This window comes from Carassius gibelio, chromosome A18 (genome assembly GCF_023724105.1).
Source record: "Carassius gibelio isolate Cgi1373 ecotype wild population from Czech Republic chromosome A18, carGib1.2-hapl.c, whole genome shotgun sequence".
Lineage (NCBI taxonomy): Eukaryota > Metazoa > Chordata > Actinopteri > Cypriniformes > Cyprinidae > Carassius > Carassius gibelio.
The window spans coordinates 7,752,280-7,773,280 of NC_068388.1; the positions used below are offsets into that span (position 1 = coordinate 7,752,280).

The 21,001-nt window shown below is 39.2% G+C and overlaps 1 pseudogene; it reads left to right on the forward strand.

Moving 5' to 3' along the window:
- Positions 1–7,560: 7,560 nt before the first annotated feature.
- LOC127934098 (chitin synthase chs-1-like) lies at positions 7,561–8,776 on the forward strand (annotated as a pseudogene).
- Positions 8,777–21,001: the final 12,225 nt, after the last annotated feature.

Below are 21,001 nucleotides of genomic sequence, written 5' to 3' on the forward strand. Positions count from 1 at the left end.
AGTTGTACGTTTGTAGGAGTATTTCTGTTCCAAAAATACTCCTTCCGGTTTGTCACAAGTTTCGGAAAGTTTTTTTCGAGTATTGGTCTGTGTGACGTTAGATGGAGCGGAATTTCCTTATATGGGTCCTAAGGCACGTCTGCCGGAAGAGCGCGCGCTCCCGTATAGCAGAGCACTGAGAGGCTGAGCACAGACATTCACTGATCAGAGCGAGAGCGTCGCGAAATGTCACAAAAGGAGTGTGTTTTTGGTAGAGTTGTTCCGATTCCGATACTAGTATCGGAAATATCTCCGATACCACAACAAATTCTGGCATCGGCATCGGCGAGTACATGAACTCATATACCGATCCGATACCATTTTCTTAAAAAAGACCTAGTTATGACCGCAAGCTTTGCCTAACCGCTGCACGGTTCTTCTTCGCTGCTCAAAATGCATTGAAAACACAGGAAGTTGTGCTGTGTTGCCACAAGCAACCCCTGTTTAGAGCAGCGAAGAAGAAATGAAAACGCGTTAGCAGCCCTTATCTATATATGACTGGATCACTCATCACATTCTAAACTGCCAAAAGACAGTGAAGCCGCTACTATATTATAGATCAGTGGTTAGCAGTATGTCTCTGTAGTACCGGTAGTTACAGACTCTCAAGTATATTCAGTACCGGCAACTGCGTTCAGTCGCTTCCGTGTAAGTCAAAACGCAGGGCTCCAGACAGTAGCCGAATATATACTAGTGTCTGTGAATATTAAACTGCAAAATACTATTTAAATATTACTCCCGCAAAATCTACATCTCTGTGGGTGACTGGCACAGATGCGCGAGAGCTCGCTGTTTTGTAGTCTCTGCTGTGTGTCATGAGGACACGAACGCATAAACCGTCACTTCATGAGAATTTACCGTTTCATTTGAGAATACTGTCATATCATAAACACAGACACTCAAAGATCTTCATGGCAGCCCATTAAAATAAATGTTTGGTTTACATGAGTAAATTGACAATATATAAAGCTACTGTTGTAGCCTACAGTAATAATAATACATCTCTATAATAATAATAATTATGCCTAGATGGTTGCTTGTTTTTTACTTGTTTTTTACTTGTTAGAGATTATCTGATTAATAGATCTTTTTTTATATTCCTAGACTTATTTGTTGCAGTTTTTTTATACAGTTATATTGTAAAACTTAAATACCTTTTTTAGTTTGCGGTGTTAGATTTTTGGCTGCATTTGAAGTTCTTTTTTGCATAAGAAAATAAATAATACTGTCAAATTCATGTTAGATAATAAAAATACTGTAATAAATACAGTAGTTCACCATGTATTTGTTCATGTTTTATTGAGGGATCTGTCTGAAGCACACCATAAAAAAATTCTAGCAATTTACACAGGGCTAGTAGTATATACAGCTGTATATACAGATATACACCCAGGTATCGGATCAGTACTCGGTATCGGCCGATACCCTGAGCCCAGGTATCGGAATCGGTATCGGGAAGAGAAAAAGGGTATCGGAACATCTCTAGTTTTTGGTTGCCAGGGCAAGACAACCCTGCACAGATTACCAAAGAAAAAACAGCATTAAGGGACCAGTGGATGGAGTTTATTTTTACAGAGGATCAACGGAGTTGTGCAAGTGTTTGTGTTTGTTCCCTGCATTTCTAAAATGTTTTTTTTTACAAACAAAGCCCAGTTTGACGACGGATTTGCGTATCGTTTATTTCTTAAGGATGATGCAATCCCAAGGAAAAAGGGTCACGATTGTGTGTTGGAACCACAGGCGGTGAGTAAAACTGCTTAAAATATCTCTGCCTCCTTGTTAGTGCGTCCGCCTCCCATCGGAGACCCGGGTTCGAGCCCCGCTCGGAGCGAGTCGTTGCTGCTGCTGCTCTCGTTCAGTTTCAGCCTTCACAGCTGTCACAGCTTCCAAACGCTCTCAACGCAAAAGCCTACTCACGCTCATGATTCTTTAGCTCTGCCCACACGTCACGCCTCCAGACGCTCTTGTTTTTCCAGGAAAAATCGGTAAAGACTATCTTTCTCTTATGAATATAATAAAACTAAATACTTTTTGGAGTTATGAAGGATGCACTACTACTCTATAGGTACTCAAGATTAACAGGATTTTGAGTGAAAACGAGCATTTCACCCCCCCCCCCCTCTAACCTGGCATACACATACATAACATACTAAAATGCTTTTAATATCCAAATCCGTTAAAGGATTTTTAGGCTGCATTAATAAGGTAAACCGGAACCGGAAACACTTCCACTTCACATAACATGTACCTTCTACATCATTAGAAGAATGGCATCTACGCTAATATTTGTCTGTTTCTCTCTTGTTCCGAGGTCACCGTGGCCACCAGATCCAGTATGTATCCAGACCAGAGGGTCATTGCAGTCACCCAGATCCAGTACGTATCCAGACCAGATGGTGGATCAGCACCTAGAAAGGACCTCTACTGCCCTGAAAGACAGCGGAGACCAGGACAACTAGAGCCCCAGATACAGATCCCCTGTAAATACCTTGTCTCAGAGGACCACCAGGACAAGACCACATCAAACTGTGATAACTGTGACTAAATTCAGTATACAGGTGCTGGTCATATAATTAGAATATCATCAAAAAGTTGATTTATTTCACGAATTCCATTAAAAAGGTGAAACTTGTGTATTATATTCATTCATTACCCACAGACTGATATATTTAATGTTTATTTCCTTTAATTTTGATGTTTATAACCTACAACTAAGGATAATCCCAAATTCAGTATCTCAGAAAATTAGAATATTAGAATATCTCGCTTCAAAAAGGACTGGACTGCTGCTGAGTGGTCCAAAGTTATGTTCTCTGATGAAAGTAAATTTTGCATTTCCTTTGGAAATCGGGGTCCCAGAGTCTGGAGGAAGAGAGGAGAGGCACACAATCCACGTTGCTTGAGGTCCAGTGTAAATTTTCCACAGTCAGTGATGGTTTGGGGTCCATGTCATCTGCTGGTGTTGGTCCACTGTGTTTTCTGAGGTCAAAGGAAAACACAGCTGTATACCAGGAAGTTTTAGAGCACTTCATGCTTCCTAATGCTGACAAACTTTATGGAGATGCAGATTTCATTTTCCAACAGGACTTCACACCTGCACACATTGCCAAAGCTACCGGTATCTGGTTTAAGGACCATGGTGTCCCTGTTTTTAATTGGCCAGCAAACTCGCCTGACCTTAACCCCATAGAAAATCTATGGGGTATTGGGAAGAGGAAGATGTGATATGCCAGACCCAAGAATGCAGAAGAGCTGAAGGCCACTATCAGAGCAACCTGGGCTCTCATAACACCTGAGCAGTGCCACAGACTGATCGACTCCATGCCACGGCGTATTGCTGCAGTAAGACTAAGTATAGAGTGCTGTACATGCTCATACTTTTAATTTTCTGAGATACTGAATTTTGGATTTTCCTTAGTTGTCAGGTATAATCATCAAAATTAAAAGAAATAAACATTTGAAATATATCAGTTTCTGTATAAGGAATTAATTTAATATACACATTTAACTTTTTGAAGGGAATTCGTGAAATAAACTTTTTGAAGATATTCTAATTATACGACCAGCAACTGTATATACGTCTGCCATATGTTGCCAGTGCCACCCCTCAAAAATTCCTGCCCCCTTCTTGCCACCCCATCAATATTTTTCTAGATCCGCCCCTTCTCCTTCACAAAATATATTTGTATCATCTGCAAAGATTACGAATTTCAACAAATCAGAAGTTTTGACAATATCATTTATGTATAATATAAATAATTTTGGTCCTAGTATTGAACCTTGTGGTACACCATATATTGTATTTTGGAGCTTTGACTTTACCTCTCCCATCTGCACAAATTGTTGTCTATGATCTAAATAGCTTGTAATCCAATTTAGCCCTATTCCTCTAATTCCATACGTTTCCAATTTTTGAAGCAAAATGTGATGATCTATTGTATCAAAGGCCTCTTTAAGGTCAATGAATACACCTATAGCAACTTCTTATCATCAGTACACCATATATTGTATTTTGGAGCTTTGACTTTACCTCTCCCATCTGCACAAATTGTTGTCTATGATCTAAATAGCTTGTAATCCAATTTAGCCCTATTCCTCTAATTCCATTCGTTTCCAATTTTTGAAGCAAAATGTGATGATCCATTGTATCAAAGGCCTCTTTAAGGTCAATGAATACACCTATAGCAACTTCTTATCATCAATACTAGTTGTTAATTCTTCCACCAGGTCAATTAGAGCCAGAGATGTAGAACGATTTGATCTAAAACCTTATTGACTATCAGTTAAGATCCCATGTTTATCAATAAAACTGTCCAATCTGGTGGAAAATATCTTCTCCCGAATTTTAGAAAATTGGGGAAGCAATGAAATTGGCCTATAATTAGTGTAAAGATTCTGTTCACCAGCTTCAAAGATAGGAACGACTTTAGCTATTTTCATCTTTGTGGGAAAAAAAAACCCAATTTCAGAGAGAGATTGGAAATATATACTATGGGATCTACTATTTCTACAATTAATTGTTTAATTAAAAACATATCAATATCATTACTGTCTCTTGATGTTTTATTCTTAAAGTTATTGACAATATCAAGTACTTCGGTTTTAATCAGTGTCTTTCAAAAAATAGTTGCTGGATTTCTTTCTTTCACAGACTGAAGACACAGGGTCATTATAGCACAGTTATATAATAAGGGGGTTATTATAGAAACCCCCAGGACCTCACTAATTTTCAAAGCCTGGCTACGGCCATGGACATGGTGTGAGTCTTTTAAAGGGTTCTTTCATAACCCTGCTTGTTTTAATGTTTTTATGAAATATCTGTACTGACCTGTTGATCATATTATTTACTGCCATGAGAGCCACAAAAGTAAGACTGTTGTAGATTGCTTTTTGGCGGGTGTGCTTGCGCTGTCACGGTCTTGTTCATTTCCGATATTTTGTTGTGGCAAAAAAAAAAGAAAAAAAAGATGGTGGCTCACGACAAATATTGGATTTACACCATTTGAATCTTGCACGCAGGACATGCAAATTCAAGATGCTGATGGTAAAACAAATTACAAGACAAAGGAAGTTCCTCAGATTTGATTTAGAGGCGTATAAATTCCGTGCTTCACGGCTTCGTGTGCTAAATTACCTTGACTATTGTCTGGTATTAGTACAATCACAGACTCGAGGATGCTCTCATCGAGATCTTGTGCTGAATCATCTGAGCAGGACATCTGTTTGAGCCCTTGGAAATTGTCAAAAAACTAAAACAAATCCTGACTCTAAAGACAGTCCTAGTTTTAGCTTTATCCTCCCTCAAAAGAGTTGGGGATTTACAAGCTCTTTCTATTTCCTTTTCGTGCATGGATTTTGCACCAGGATTTGTGAAAGTTTTGTTGTGACCAAGGCCTGACTATGTCCCTGAGGTTGATTCAAATCCTTTTTGCTTCCAGCAGGTGGTCTTGGAGGCTTTCTTCCCCACGAAGGCGGTGTTAGGAGATTTAAGCATTTGTCCTGTGAGGGCGCTAAGATCTTTGTTGATTGTACAGCCCGATGGCGTGAGTCCGACCAGCTGTTCAGTTGTTTTGGGAGTAAAAATAAAGGTTGTGCTGTCACAAAGCAACACATGTCCCATTAGCTGGTGGAGGCTATATACTTAGCCTATGAGGCATGCGGCTTTGCTTTGCACTTAGGAATTCAAGCTCATTTTACGAGGACGGTGGCTTAATCACAAGCCTTCATTTGTGGGTCTTCTATGGATGATATATGTGCTGCAGCAGGATGGACCTCAACGTGCACTTTTGTCAAATTTTACAGCCTGTATGTGAGGATGGCTCCTGGCTCTCAGGTTCTTTCCGTTTGAGCATATGCTTTCCTTGGATCCCAGCTATCTCAGGTACGTCAGACGTGATGGTATAGCATTTCCATACAGTGATGTCACCGCAGCATCGAAGTGACCTATGAAAGGGAATATGTCAGTTATGTATGTAACCACAGTTCCCTGAATAGGGAACAAGATGCTGTGGTTAGGGCCATTCCGTACCTTGTTAGCGTTTCCTTATTATCATTAAATAGTAGAGCATGGAGGTATACTATAACGCCTGCGTAAGGCGGTGCAAAGTGCTATTTGGCCAATAAGATTGGAGGGATGGTACAGGGCTTCAGACATTCATCACACCAAGAGGTTTTCCCATACGGTGACGTCACCGCAACATCTCGTTCCCTATTCCGGGTGGATATCTCGAAGAATGGAGGGGGAGAAGTCCAGGGCCTCCCTTACCAAAAAGTAGTATACTTTAAGTTTATTTTACTAAGTATACTTAAGTAAAGTTGAAGTATATTTTAAGTATACTTTATGTAGCAATTATACAAATATCAGTGTTCTAGTAGTATACAGTACTTGAAAGTGTGCTATTTTTAGAATATAAAAGTATACTTTTAAGTAAACTTTAAGTATAACAGTAGTTTAACTCTGTTTTGTAGTTTGTACTGCAATTATACTAAAAGTGAACTTATGTATACTGATAGTTTACTAATTAAATAATTTGTACACTTTGAAGTATAGTCCCAGTAAACTACTAATTTAGTAGTTTTATACAACAAGTATATTCATATTTTCTTTAAGTGAACTTTACATCATACTTTAAGTATACTACTATGTCCCTATTTACAGTAGGTTTGTATTTTGTACGTATTTTGTTGTATGAATATCTGAACATACAAAACATCCAAAGAAAGAACAGGTTATCTGCTTGTAAACAGAAACATTTTATTCTAGCTTCATGCTTTCTTTTTTTAAAAACACTTTAATGTGGGTAAGTTGAAAAAAAAAATTAAGGAATACAATTTTGAACAAAAAGCTGAAAAGGACTATGAATTGGATTCAGAATTATAATCAAAATGTAGATGGAGTCGATCAACACCCCAAAGCTTGAATGTAACTATTAACTCTTCATCGGTTGACTTCTATAAGGTTACAGTTTTGATGGTTTCATGTCAGATGATCGTGTTACATGTGCCAGTATCTGTTGTTTCTTTTTTCTTCTTCACTTGTGTTTTTTTTTTTTTCTGTACAGATGTTTACTAGCGCCATCTACGTATAATAATAAAAACTTGGATTCTATGAGTATAGCTCAAATATATTTAGAGTTATTGTAAGTATAAGTCAAGTATAAGTCATGTAATTTTAAGTATATTTCTGAGGAGTACATGAAGCCCATTTCTGAGAAGTACATAAAAAGTAAACTAAAAGCATACTTTCCTATTTTTAGTTGAAAAGAAATATACTAATAATACACTTGAATAAACTTCTTTTTCTTAAGGGTAGACATATACTCGTCTTTGAAAACCATGAAAACATGGTCTAGTCTATATTAAGTACACTACTAAATTCTACAATTAATAAATAAAATCTGACATCCACTATTCTGGAATCAGACAAAAGATCTATTCTAAAACTTCACAAGAGACTACTTATTTATAGATGAACAGGGATGAATTGACTGAGATAATTTCTTCACTATGCTTGAAGGGCCCATGGTGTGGTATCAGAAGTTTGAATATGCAGTAGGCCACTGGCTACAAAAGACTGCAGAGCACGTGTTCGGCTGTGTGCTGTGCAGTCCTGGATGTTTCAGTCTTTTTAGAGGAGCCGCACTCATGGACGACAATGTCATGAAGAGATACACAACCAAAGCCAATGAAGCCAGCCAATACGTCCAGTGTGATCAAGGTCTGCTTGAATCTAACAACTGACAAATAATACCAATTAAACCTAGACTAACATAATTCCCCATCTGTTTGGTGTAATGTCAGGTGAGGACCGCTGGTTGTGCACTCTGCTGCTGCAGCAGGGCTGGAGGGTGGAGTATAACGCAGCATCTGATGCATACACCAATGCTCCACAGGAATTTAAAGAGTTCTACAACCAGCGCAGACGCTGGGGACCCTCTACCTTGGCCAACACCATTGACCTCTTGGGTTCAGGAGAACTGACCTCTCAGAGGAAGGAAGCTCTATCTCAAAACCTTACATCTTGTACCAGATTATCAGCATTGTCCCTTCCATCCTGGGCCCTGCCAGTATCTGTCTCATGATATCAGATAAGGTTTCCAGTAAATTTGTCCTTATTAGATGTATTATTTTGTTTTAGAAATATGGCATCATAGTGATGTTTTAACAGTAACATTTGTCCAAAATATTTATTAAAGTGCTTTATCTTGCAGGAAGCTTTGTGTTCAACTTGAATGTGGATGAAAATATAGCCCTAGATTTGGCCATAGTGCCCCCTACTGTCTACCTCATCCTGTGCTTTAAACTGAAATCTGACACACAGATTAAAATCGCAGCAATCATGAGTGTACTCTATGCATTTCTCATGGTGGGAACAATTCTTTCAATCATAGGTAACTTTTTTTTATTTTCCTTCCAGTGTTCCTTCCAGCGTTTTCTTTTTCAGTTGGCACAGTAAGACTTCAGCAAGGATGCATTAAAGAGATAAAATTTGATGATAAATTTGATGGTAAAAAACTTTGCAATGTTTCTTAAATAACCGAATATCCACGTTATAAAATAGAAATTCTAATATTCACACTTTAAATTTACCATTTGACCACACTAAACTACCATTTCAATAGTACACTAAACTACAACAATTTTTTTTTTTTTTACCATCTCGCTGATTAGAAATTAGCATTACATAAATATCAACTGATATGTTTTAATGCCTCTTTTCTCACACGTTGCAGGATGAAATCAATTTATAGAGGGAACTGCAGAAGAAACATCTGGAACCTCTTAAAGAGAATAAAAGAGCAACAGGAAAAAATTGCTAATGTTCTAAGATAACTTTGGGCCTGTATTCACAAAACATGTTATTCTATTCACAAAGATGCTGAGAAAAACATTTCCTAAAGAATAGAGAGAAGTCTTAATCTAAGGGAAAGGGCGGGGTTGACCTTGTTGCTATGGATGATGTCAGCGTGCTTATTAACTATTCACACAGTGATTGGCTAATAGTCTCCATCAGGGATTTATTCACAGAGATATTGTAGAGCAAGATGTTGCCATATATTAAGATTTAAAAATACACATTTTGTCACCTTCAAATTCAAAGATTTTAAAATGCAGCCTAAGTGTCACTAATTAAACAAGTATATTTTCAGCTAATTGTCAGCCTCTTGTATGCGTCTCATAAGCAATTAGTGAATATACATATAACAGCCTTTTAATTAACAGAGTAGAGTAATCATGGCTGATAGTAATACATAGAAACTTAAAAAAATAAAAATACAAATAAATAAACTCCAAAGCCAAAGACGATACCTTTTTAAAAGGTTATTATCATCAAATGTGTCTAAACCGTTTACATTCATAGGCAGACGCCGGCAATGGCCATTTTAGGATAGTTTGTGGTTTGATCTTAGTGACTTGGGAGTCCTCTTCACAGCTCCTAACTTTCACAGATTTAGGAGCTAGTTTTAGAGCTAATACACGTTGTGAAATACTCTTAGAGTAAAAATGTAAGAGTCCTACATTTAGAATTGACATGCCCATTATTTCTAAGATTTTCTCCTAAATCGGCAAGTTATGAGCTACTATTTTTGCCTAAAGATGTTTTGTGAATACAGGCCCATGTGAGCCAATTGATCACACACAAAACCATGCCATTATATATATAAACTATAACTTCAATATGTTTTGTATTGAATAATTAATGTTAATAGTCCGGTGGATACTAATATATTGAAAATAGAATGTTGTGAATATGTAGTGTATAAACCTGAATGTTCTGTTGTAGAGTAAAAAATCATTCCTGCCAATTAACTGATTTAATTATTTTTTTTATTGAATTAGTTGATATGCCAAGTAATAATCAAATAATCACAATCAATCACATAGTATTGAATATTAGCATTCAAAATGATAGACATGAAAAGAAATGGCCATATTCCATATACCATGCCTGTATGGAGCCAAAAGAGTCTCAATAAAGATAAATGCACAATACATTCACATATGTACACATAGGATTCATACATGCACACACATGATTCATAATTACACACACAGGATACACAAATGCGCACAAAATTTACAAAAGCCCACACAAAAATCAAAAAGAACTGAAGATTCACAAATGCATACAAAATTCAGAAATGCACACAAAATTCAGAAATACAAACACAATTCAGAAATGCAAACAACATTTACAAATGCACTCAAGATTCACAAATGCACAGGACAAGATTCAGAAATATATTTCTGATGCACACACACATATATCTTGATTTACAAACTGCTTGCGGTCTGTGAACTTGACTGCATTTTTTTTTTAAACAGGGAATGATCAGCAACCAATCAGATATCTCCCTTCTTTTAGCCAACCACAAGAACGCACTCCACCTAGGGGATTGTTTACTTATAAGCCAATCACATGAACGCATTCACACAGCTGCAATATGCCTGTGGTGCAGCATATTACAGCCTACTTATTTATGAAATTGTAAGAAATAACATGTTTGTTTAGATTACAATTCAAGTTTATTTTTTATTATTTTTTACAAAATATAAATTAAACAATGTCTCAATACATATCAAAAGTTAACCATATGGATTCATAAATTTGCAATAGGCAATTATTTCATTTTATTGAAATATTTTGATGAAAGTAAAAAAAAAATGTACATCTTTTTGAATATTTAAGTATATCTAAATATTCTTTTGGATGCAATATAGAAGTCACTTTATATTTTCCTTCACTTTACGTGAGGAAAGTGAATCGTTCGCTGAGGAAAGTGAGTCGCTCGCTGCGTGAGGAAAGTGAGTCGTTCGCTGCGTGACTCGTGAGGAAAGTGAGTCGTTCGCTGCGATAGGAAAGTGACTCTCTGGCTGTGGAAAGTGAGTCTCCTGCTGCGCAAAGTGGGTGTCCGGCTGCACAAAGTGAGTCGCCGGTTGCCTGAGGTAATTGAGTCGTTCGCTGAGGAAAGTGAGTCGTTCGCTGCGTGGGGAAAGTGAATCGTTCGCTGAGGAAAGTGAGTCGTTCGCTGCGTGAGGAAAGTGAATCGTTCGCTGAGGAAAGTGAGTCGTTCACTGATTGGCTTATAAGTAAACAATCCCCCACGTGGGGTGCATTCTTGTGATTGGCTAAAACAAGGGAGATATCTGATTGGTTGCAGATAATTCCCTGTTTAAAAAAAGGCATTTGTGTGTCGAGCCAAGTCAGGGGAGTCTCAAAATTCACACACAAATGCAGTGAAGTCGCAGACCGCAAGCAGTTTGTAAATCAAGATATATGTGTGTGTGCTTCAGAAATACATTTCTGAATCTTGTCCTGTCCATTTGTGAATCTTTAGTGCATTTGTAAATGTTGTTTGCATTTCTGAATTGTGTGTGTATTTCTGAATTTTGTGTGCATTTCTGAATTTTGTATGCATTTGTAAATCTTCTGTGCTTTTTAAATTGTGTGTGTGCATTTGTGATTTTTGTGCGCATTTGTGTATCCTGTGCATGTATTTATGGATTATGTGTGTGCATGTATGAATCCTATGTGTGCATATGTAAATGTAGTGTGTGCATTTATCTTTATTGAGACTCTTTTGGCTCATTATGCCTGTTACATGTATGAACTTAACAGAGGTGGAAGCAAGCAAAGGCTCGTTTTAAAAAGGGGGATATGTTGAAGCGTTACTTTGCACAAACGAGAGAAGAAAAATCACAGCAAAACTGCCGATTCAGCCCCTGGTCCAGTTCTCCTCCAGTAGCCAGTAAAAGTCCAGCAACTGCTTACAGCGTCATAACACCATTTATACAGCTCAGCTCAGGAGCGCAGGTGAATGAAATCGGTACCTAATAAATAAAGACACGTAACAAAACGTTTGGCCACTAGGGGGCAGCCATAATTAGTACAAGCCATTACTTGAGGAACGATATAAATGTCATGCATATGTAACAATGCCACTATATTTCTTTGTTTCTTTTTAAAAATGTACCACACTAAATTAATGTTAAATTGGCAGTCATTTATAATCTATGTATACTGGTAATTTGTGGCAGCATTATAGAAAGAGCAGCATGTAGAGACTTAATGTAGCTTATAATGATGGTATGAGATTGCTACTTAAGGTGCCACTATGGAGCAGTGCAAGCCAAATGTTTGTCACTGCTCTTTTTTTTTTTCTTTTTTTTTCTTCTTTAGCATACATTACATAAAATGTATTAACAATAACAGAATAACAGATTATTCTAAAGATTTGTTTGGGTTTAAAAAAAAAAACAACAACAAAAAAACATCCTTAATGTGTAAATTACAACTCATTTTAACTTTAGAAAAACAGTAGACACTCAAATCTTTCCAGAAAAGTGATGAAACATTACATGAGAGAATGTTTGTCAGTGCTCGTGTGCCAACTTGCGCTGCTTTGTTGCGTAATCCTACAGGTGTATGTTTAGGTTATCAGAATCTACAAACAGCATAATTGTAACACTGACGAACTTGGCACTAATTTCAGTCAAGCTTTTTTCAAATATGTGGAATCATTGGCGTTTTATTACACCCGTAAATATGTTTTATTGTGGATTTTTGTCCTTGTGTGTGTTTTTGTATGTTGCTATTGTTGTGTCTGTTGGACCGAGTGTGTCGTTAATAAAGTTTTGAATTGAATTGTAGATAGAAATATTTTAAAACCTTTCTTTACTGTAGTGTGTATTTAAAATATATATTAAATTGATATATGCCTTTTCAGTTTGTTTGAACACTTGTACACTTCTCTTTCTGAGAAGACAGATGGAGCGCAACCTACAGTATTAGCTATTTTTATTTAAATGCTGAAAAAAATTAGCTATGGAAATGCTATGGTAACCACGGCTAGGCTAGGAAATGATGTGATGCTACGATTACTATGAATGCACTGAATGCTATGAAACAAAACACTTAACGTTACAGATCTCAGTTTTGTGCTAAAAAAATTAATTAACACCTACAAACTTCTTTTTAAACCCACCAGCATACTTATGAATTAAAGACTTTAGTAAAGCCATCCTTAGTTTTTGGAATGGGGTCATTTGGGATCAGATATTTTTGTACATTCGTTCTAAAAAGTCTAAATAACAATGAAGCTAAAAATTATGAGATAACTACAAACAAAACCCCATTCTATTATGCTCAACCCTCTTCAATGATATTCCCTGGGTCTGATTCAGGCTCAAACTGATAAGATAATATTGACACCATTGTTTACCATACACTGGAGCACATGCAACTACCCGGACTGTAAAATGTAATAAGTTAAGAAAAAGTGAGGAAACCGATTGCCTTAAATTCATTAGTAACGTATCTAATTAGATAAAAATGTTGTCTCCTGTTACCCGTCTCTGATCATGTGAGTGTTCTCACTTGTTCCTCATATTCTCAGCCTCTTTATATTGTGCTCCCTTTCTCTCTTGTGTTGTCAGTTCATTATTTCAACTTCAACCCGAAGGTTTCATCGTGTTTGGTTTAAGTTTATTGCCTGTCTGCTATTCTTTCCTGGGGAATGAGCTACTGGTGACCTCCCTGTGTCTGCCAAGCTGCTAGGCCTGTGCAATGCCTGATGTATCACGAATGTAGAGTGCTGAGGAGTGTCAGGCCACCGGTGCTTTTCCTCTGGCCTCCAGCTTCTCTGCCTTCACTGGTCTCTGGTGGTCAGCTATCCTGGACTGGACTCTGTGACCTTTCACCCAAGCTTGCCTGTCTTCAAGTCTTTCCAGCCTAGTGTTTGGACTTTATTCACTCCCCTCCTTTTCATCTTTGGTCTCTTCTCTGTTGTCCCTACCTTAACTCATATCACTGAGCATGACATTGACATTGGGGCCCAAATGGTAAAACAACATGCCTGTTGAGTGAATCCCATGAAAGGGGAATTGTGTAAGGAGGTGGACTATCTACTTACAATTTACCAGAACTGAGTTTTAGTTCTTGGCTTATTCAACCTTTAGAAAGAACAGGATATAATGCTTACTTGGACAATGTTGTTCTCTATAGTTCTTTGAGTCTCAGGTCTGGCAGGAGTTGTTGTGAGGGTGAGTGAATAACCAGTGCTCTTTTCCACCCTCAATAGCTCAACTGAGGTGAGAACCTTAAACAAGGCACTGAACCCCAAACTGCTCCCTGGGTGCTGCAGCAATATGGCCGCCCACTGCTCTAGGTGTGTGTTCACTACTGTATGTGTGCACATTTAGATTGGTTAAATGAAGAGCACAATTTCTGAGTACAGGTCACCATACATCACTTTGCTTTCACTTTCACCTTTGAATAATCAGATGAGCCCAGAGAGGCCTATGGTCAGAAAACCTGCCTTTGAAAATGCTATAGCTTTATTATGAAATTCTCCTGTGCTGAATACTTCTAAATTTGAGAAACTCCCATTTCAGTTGATTCTAGCAGTTGTAGTGAAAGCGCTGTCCTTTTACAGAAGGATACTGATAGAGTTTAGCACCAATTACTTATTTTTCATATTGCTCAAATGTTCCCTATGCTTGTTGATTATTTATTTTTATATTTTTCAAACATTTATATTACATTCCTTTTCCATCATAAGTTAATGAAAAAACGTGAGGGGTAAGTGTTGATCATGATATTATCCACTTTTAAATGTCTATGTTAGAAAAAAGTTACGAGCATTATATCAATCTTTTTCCTTAATGCAGAAGTAAGCCTATGGGTGAGACTGTCACGTCCGGGAACACAGGAGACGGAAGATCCAAGAGCAGTGTGAGATTTTATTGGGCAATCCAAAATCAGAGTAAAAACAAGCCTGGGTCGTAACCAAACATCAGTCCAAACAGAAACAAACACACAAACAAACAGGAACAAGAACAGGAACTTGAAGACTAGGAATGCAAGGAAACTTGGTGACGGAAAGTAAGCACTCCATGCAGACAAACAGAAAAGGACTGGTTAATATAGGGAGGATAATGACTAACAAGTGAAGACACTAGTGAGACACCCAGGGAAACAGAGACCAGACAGTGTGACATTACCCCCTCCTCCATGGAGCAGCTACCAGATGCTCCACCCGAAACCAAGAAGAGACCAAGGAATACAGAGACCAGGAGGGAGGGGAAGTGGCGGAGGACCATGGAGAGGGACGGAGGGCCAGGTAAAATGGGAACAGAGACAAGTGCAATTAACAAACACAAGGAACCCAGGTGGGAGGTGGATCGGCGGAGGACCAGGGGGAGGGACGGAGGGCCAGGTAATATAGGGAAACAGAGACAGGAAGTGCCAAAAAACAAAAACAAAGACAACAACAAAACACAAGTCCAGGGGAGAACAGAAAGTTCAGTGGCCCAGGGCCGAATCGACAGGGCAGGAATCCAGGGTGGAGCAAGGTGGAACTAAGGCCATGCGGTTGAGTCAAACCCACCAGGGCAGCGCAGAAGACCACCACATCCATGTGGTCGAAACAGAAGCCCACCAGGGTGGCGCAGAAGACCACCACAACCGTGCGCTCGAGACAGTAGCCCAGCAGGGCGGCACAGAAGACCACCACATCCGTGTGGTCGAGACAGAAGCTCACCAGGGCGGCGCAGAAGACCACCACATCCGTGTGGTCGAGACAGAAGCCCACCAGGGCGGCGCAGAAGACCACCACAACCGTGCGGTCGAGACAGGAGCCACCAGGGCGGCGCAGAAGACCACCACATCCGTGCGGTCGAGACAGAAGCTCACCAGGGTGGCGCAGAAGACCACCACATCCGTGCGGTTGAGACAGAAGCCCACCAGGGCGGCGCAGAAGACCACCACATCCGTGCGGTCGAGATGATACATGAGAGCAAGTCTGGATAGGCAAGTCTGAAACAGAGAACATGAACAAGTTAAGGGTGGCCTCCGTGGCCACGACAGGATCAGTCGAGCGCTGAGACGTGGAGAGGCTCTGGTAGTTCAGCAGAGACGTGGAGAGGCTTTGGTAGTTCAGCAGAGACGTGGAGAAGTTTTGGTAGTTCTGCAGAGTTTAAACTGGATTCAGGAAGATGACCTGACTCTGCTCAGGAAGATCATTGGTGACTTGACTCTGCTCATGAAGATCATTGGTGACCTGACTTTGCTCATGAAGATCAATGGTGACTCGCATTTGCTCATGAAGATCAATGGTGACTTGCCTTTGCCCATGAAGATAGTCGGTGACTTGACCTTGCCCATAAAGAACACTGGTGACTTGACTTTGCCCATGAAGATCATTGGTGACTTGACTTTGCTCATGAAGATAAATGGTGACTTGCCTTTGCCCATGAAGATAGTCGGTGACTTGACCTTGCCCATGAAGAACACTGGTGACTTGACTTTGCCCATGAAGATCATTGGTGACTTGACTTTGTCCATGAAGATAACTGGTGACTTGCCTTTGCACATGAAGATCAATGGTGACTTGAATCTGCCCATGAAGAACACCGGTGACTTGACTCTGTCCTTGAAGATCATTGGTGACTTGACTTTGTCCATGAAGATAACTGGTGACTTGCCTTTGCACATGAAGATCAATGGTGACTTGAATCGGCCCATGAAGAACACCGGTGACTTGACTCTGTCCTTGAAGATCACCAGTGATTTGATTTGACTCCTGAGGTCTAACTGTGGTAGTGCTTAACTCATGAGTATCAATGGTGACTTGACCTGACTCTGGAGTGTCAGCGGTGACTTGACCTGAGTCTGGAGTGGCAACGGTGAATTGACCTGACTCTGGAGTGTCAACGGTGACTTGCCCTGACTCTGGAGGGTCAACGGGAACCTGACTCGACTCTGGGGGGGTCAACGGGAACCTGACTCGACCCTGGAGGGTCAAAGGGAACCTGACTCGACCCTGCAGGGTCAACGGGAACCTGACTCGACCCTGCAGGGTCAACGGGAACCTGACTCGACCCTGCAGGGTCAACAGGAACCTGACTCGACCGTGGAGGGTCAATGGGAACCTGACTCGACTCTGGAGGGTCAACTGTGGCTGTCATCCCATGTAGTGGTGCTGGACAAGCGGCCATCTTGTGCCATTACTCTGGACCGGCGGCAATCTTGGGCAGTGGCGCTGGGCTGGCGGCCATCTTGCATCGTGGCGCTGGGCTGGTGACCACCTTGTGCTGTGGCGCTGGGCTGGCGGCCATATTGTGCAGTGGTGCTGGGTTGGCGGTCCTATTGTCTGTAGACCCCAGTCTAGAGTCAGCCATCCCACCGAGAGACAGGTGTGGCTGAGTCATCCAACCGACATCGATGCTGTAGGTAACTGGTGAACCCCCAAAAATCCAGTATCTCCAGCCCCTTCATCTCCCACCCAGGCAAAGGGTCATCCAGGCAGTCCTTGAAAAGGTCCTTCAGGGTCTCATCATTATACCCCATCCCCACTGCCATTGTCCAGAACATTTGTGCCAAGCACCCCACCTCACTCCCCTTTTGACGAAGAGTGGTTAAGTTTGAAAGTCTCCCCATCCGCTACTCTATGTTGGCTGGGGAACGTATACGAAATCCCACACCACTAGATCTTGGCATGAAGGAGTCCTTCTGTCACGTCTGGGAACACAGGAGATGGAATATCCAAGTGCAGTGTGAGATTTTATTGGGCAATCCAAAATCAGAGTAAACACAAGCCGGGGTCGTAACCAAACATCGGTCCAAACAGAAACAAACAAACAAACAAACAGGAACTCGATGATTTGGAAAACGCGAGGAAACTTGGTGATGGAAAGTAAGGACTCCATGCAGACAAACAGAAAAGGACTGGTTAATATAAGGAGGACAATGACTAACAAGTGAAGACACCTGAGTGCAATTAACAGGAGTGCAATTACTCTGATAAAGGGACAAGGCTAGTGGGAATTGTAGTGCCCACGGTGAGGTGCCTATGGGGAAGTGAGACCACTAGTGGACACCCAGGGAAACAGAGACCAGACAGCGTGACAGAGACTTCCTCTCCATTAGCCACTATAGGTAAATACCGCGGAGAATAACAACATGCAGTAAACGGTAAAACTGCAGTACAAGCCAGTGTGTTCTTCATTAAGATAACAGATTAAAATAATATGATATGACACATCAATTGTCAATATCAAGCAGCAAAGAATTTTGTTTTGTTTTGTACAGCTTGTTTTGTACAGCTAAACATAGCTGGATGCAAATGAGACCAGAAGCTAGACCCATAGAATTTACAAATGGCGGCAGCCATTTTTATGTCAGGAAAAAGGTGGATAGAACCCATTTCTGGACAAAAAAACGGTGACTGGGGTGGTGGATTCCAACCTAAACACCTCTGATTGGCCATTGCGTTTTAGAAGTCAACACTCATGTCTGTGATTGGCTACATTGCCCACCTCTGTGAAAATTCGTTGTAAAATTATTTAACGCTTTCCAAAGGAGAAGATACACTGGATTGTTTGACAAATCTATTTAGTTATGCTATTATTTCGAAGAAAAAAGAGGTTGTGAGCAGCTTTTCCATCAAAAAACAAGCCGATTCAATAGCAGGCAGTTGTATTAGTAAGGCTATAATACACTATAAACTCAAGCCCACCGGCAAACCCCCCTCCCCCGGCGCCGGGCCTGTAAGGATGAAATAGTTTTCTTTGTAGCAGCTAATAGAGCTGTATAATAAACTAAAATTACTATATAGACTATTTATATAGATAATCTGTAATTTTTTATCATCTTCTGATTGGTCAACTTCAGATGGATCGCCAAATCGTCTTGTTCAACTGCACATACGCCACGAATTTAAACTGACAGAGTCCGATTTCGTTTGACATGTTTGAAATTATCTGGAGGTCGGGAGGTGCTCGTAATGTTCTCGGATCGGCATTGTTCTTACACTGTACGAGTCATTACTTGTTTTACTACTTAAGTAAAACACAGTCTAATTTTCATTTTTGGGTGACTAACCCTTTAACGAGGATAATTGATGTGACACACCTGACATTATGACGCAATCAGACATAGACAGAGATATGTGCTGTGTTCGAAATGCCATACTATCATACTACTCTTACTGTTTCTGCAGTATCCAGTATGTATGATGTGCACAGTGTGTAAATTTTCTGTATGCATCAAATACCCAAATGACCTGTTATATATTTATCAGAATCTGCTAAATATAATTCAATCACACTGAAATCAGTACAGAAGCTGTGTTCAGAATGGCATACTACCAAACAACTCCTGCTATGCGTGTATACTGTGAATAGTAAGAGAATGTTTTGTATGCATGGAATGCCCAGATTACATGCTAAATTTGCTGAAATTTGATGTATGAATCTGAAGACACTGCATGGGATACTGTTTCCCAGAACTCAACGCGCTCAGTGTTTCATCTAGAAACCTGTGAGTGAAGTGAAGTCAGGGAATGGTAATTATAAAAACACTTTTATACATATACAAGTTACTGTAAACTACAAACTAGTTTATCTAGTTTACCCTGTGTATCTAAAAACAATATTGTAAGTAGAACATAAATTGAACTTTAATCTATACAGCACGTTTCTGATCAAGTCAAATGATGTCACCTTTATCTCTATTGTACAGATACTGAATAATACAAATATTGAAGTAATATATACATTTGTTGGAAGAGACAATTTACAATAACATCGCCCACCAATGCCTGACTGCGATAAACAGAACTGCAAAAGATGCCCATTTAACTGTAATATCAGTAGTGCAGCAAGTAAAATATGTGTGATAAAAGATTTTGACAAAAGCGACCCGAGTTTGAGGCCGCGCTTTACCAAAACTTGTTCTAGGCTACTCATTTTTCCCAACCCATATGAGATCAGAAAGGCATTTATTTTCAATAAAAATAAAGGAAATATTTGGAAATAAAACATAATAAAACATGTAATAATACAGTGTTATTATGTGGTTAGCAGCATAGGTATAGGGAGGTTTTTGTGCCAGTCAACTTGAATTAATTTAATAATATTTTTAAGTCTGATAATTTAAAAACACTATGATATTGCATTCTGTTTTAAAATGTACTACAGTACTGAAATATAAATATCTACCACCTAACTACTATTTACACAATTATTATTAGCTCTGCTCAGTATGTAAAGCCCATTAATTATGAAATTAGTTCAATTAGGCAATTTAGCATTCTTAGTATGAATCCATAATTAACAAGCCTTTGCAAAAAATAATGGTTAGTACATTTATTTGATAGGTAACAACCTCAGCAGCTGTGCTGAATAAATATTTATTTATGTGACAACACTTTAGCACACTACTCTGAAACATTTGTTGCTTATTTTATACTGTTTGACACACTATTCTTTAAAAAATAGTAGGAAGTATACACTGTGTGCTGGGCAGTAAGCAAGTGTGCCAATTTGAACACAGCCTAGATCACAGAGCACATGGGGAATAAAAAAAAAAGAGTACTGGGGATGACACTTACATATATTGTTATACATTTATATTTTTTAGCACATGCTCAGTGGGACTGAGGTCTGGACATTTTTGCATGTTGGAAACTAAGTTCCTTCACATCAGACACCATTTCTTCATGTATCTTGGTTGTAAGTGTATTGTCCCACAATAACATAAAATGGCCTAAACTATTCACTTTTTTTATTGTTTCTGATTCAACAAAACAAAATCCATTGAAACTAACAAAAAAAGGAAGGAGGGAGCAACAGACATTATTTTTACAATCTGAAAGAAGATAGAAAAAATAAACTTTATATAGTCATTCCTTTATATAATCCAAAAATCTGGAAGAAAAACATTGCCATGCATTGATGGTACAAGGTTTAGCCTTATTCCTGCTGTTGTATATTCACAAGTCATTATTTCAAGGAGGCTGTGAATCGAAACTGTTTTTGCACACATGCATGTCAGGAGTAAACCAGTTTTGTTTTATGGTGTTCTTTGCAGCTATAAAAACATTCCCTTCTGTAATTAACCTATACAGGAGTTAAAATCATAATTGAGAAGAAATACGGAAGCACATGATTTTCTATTATT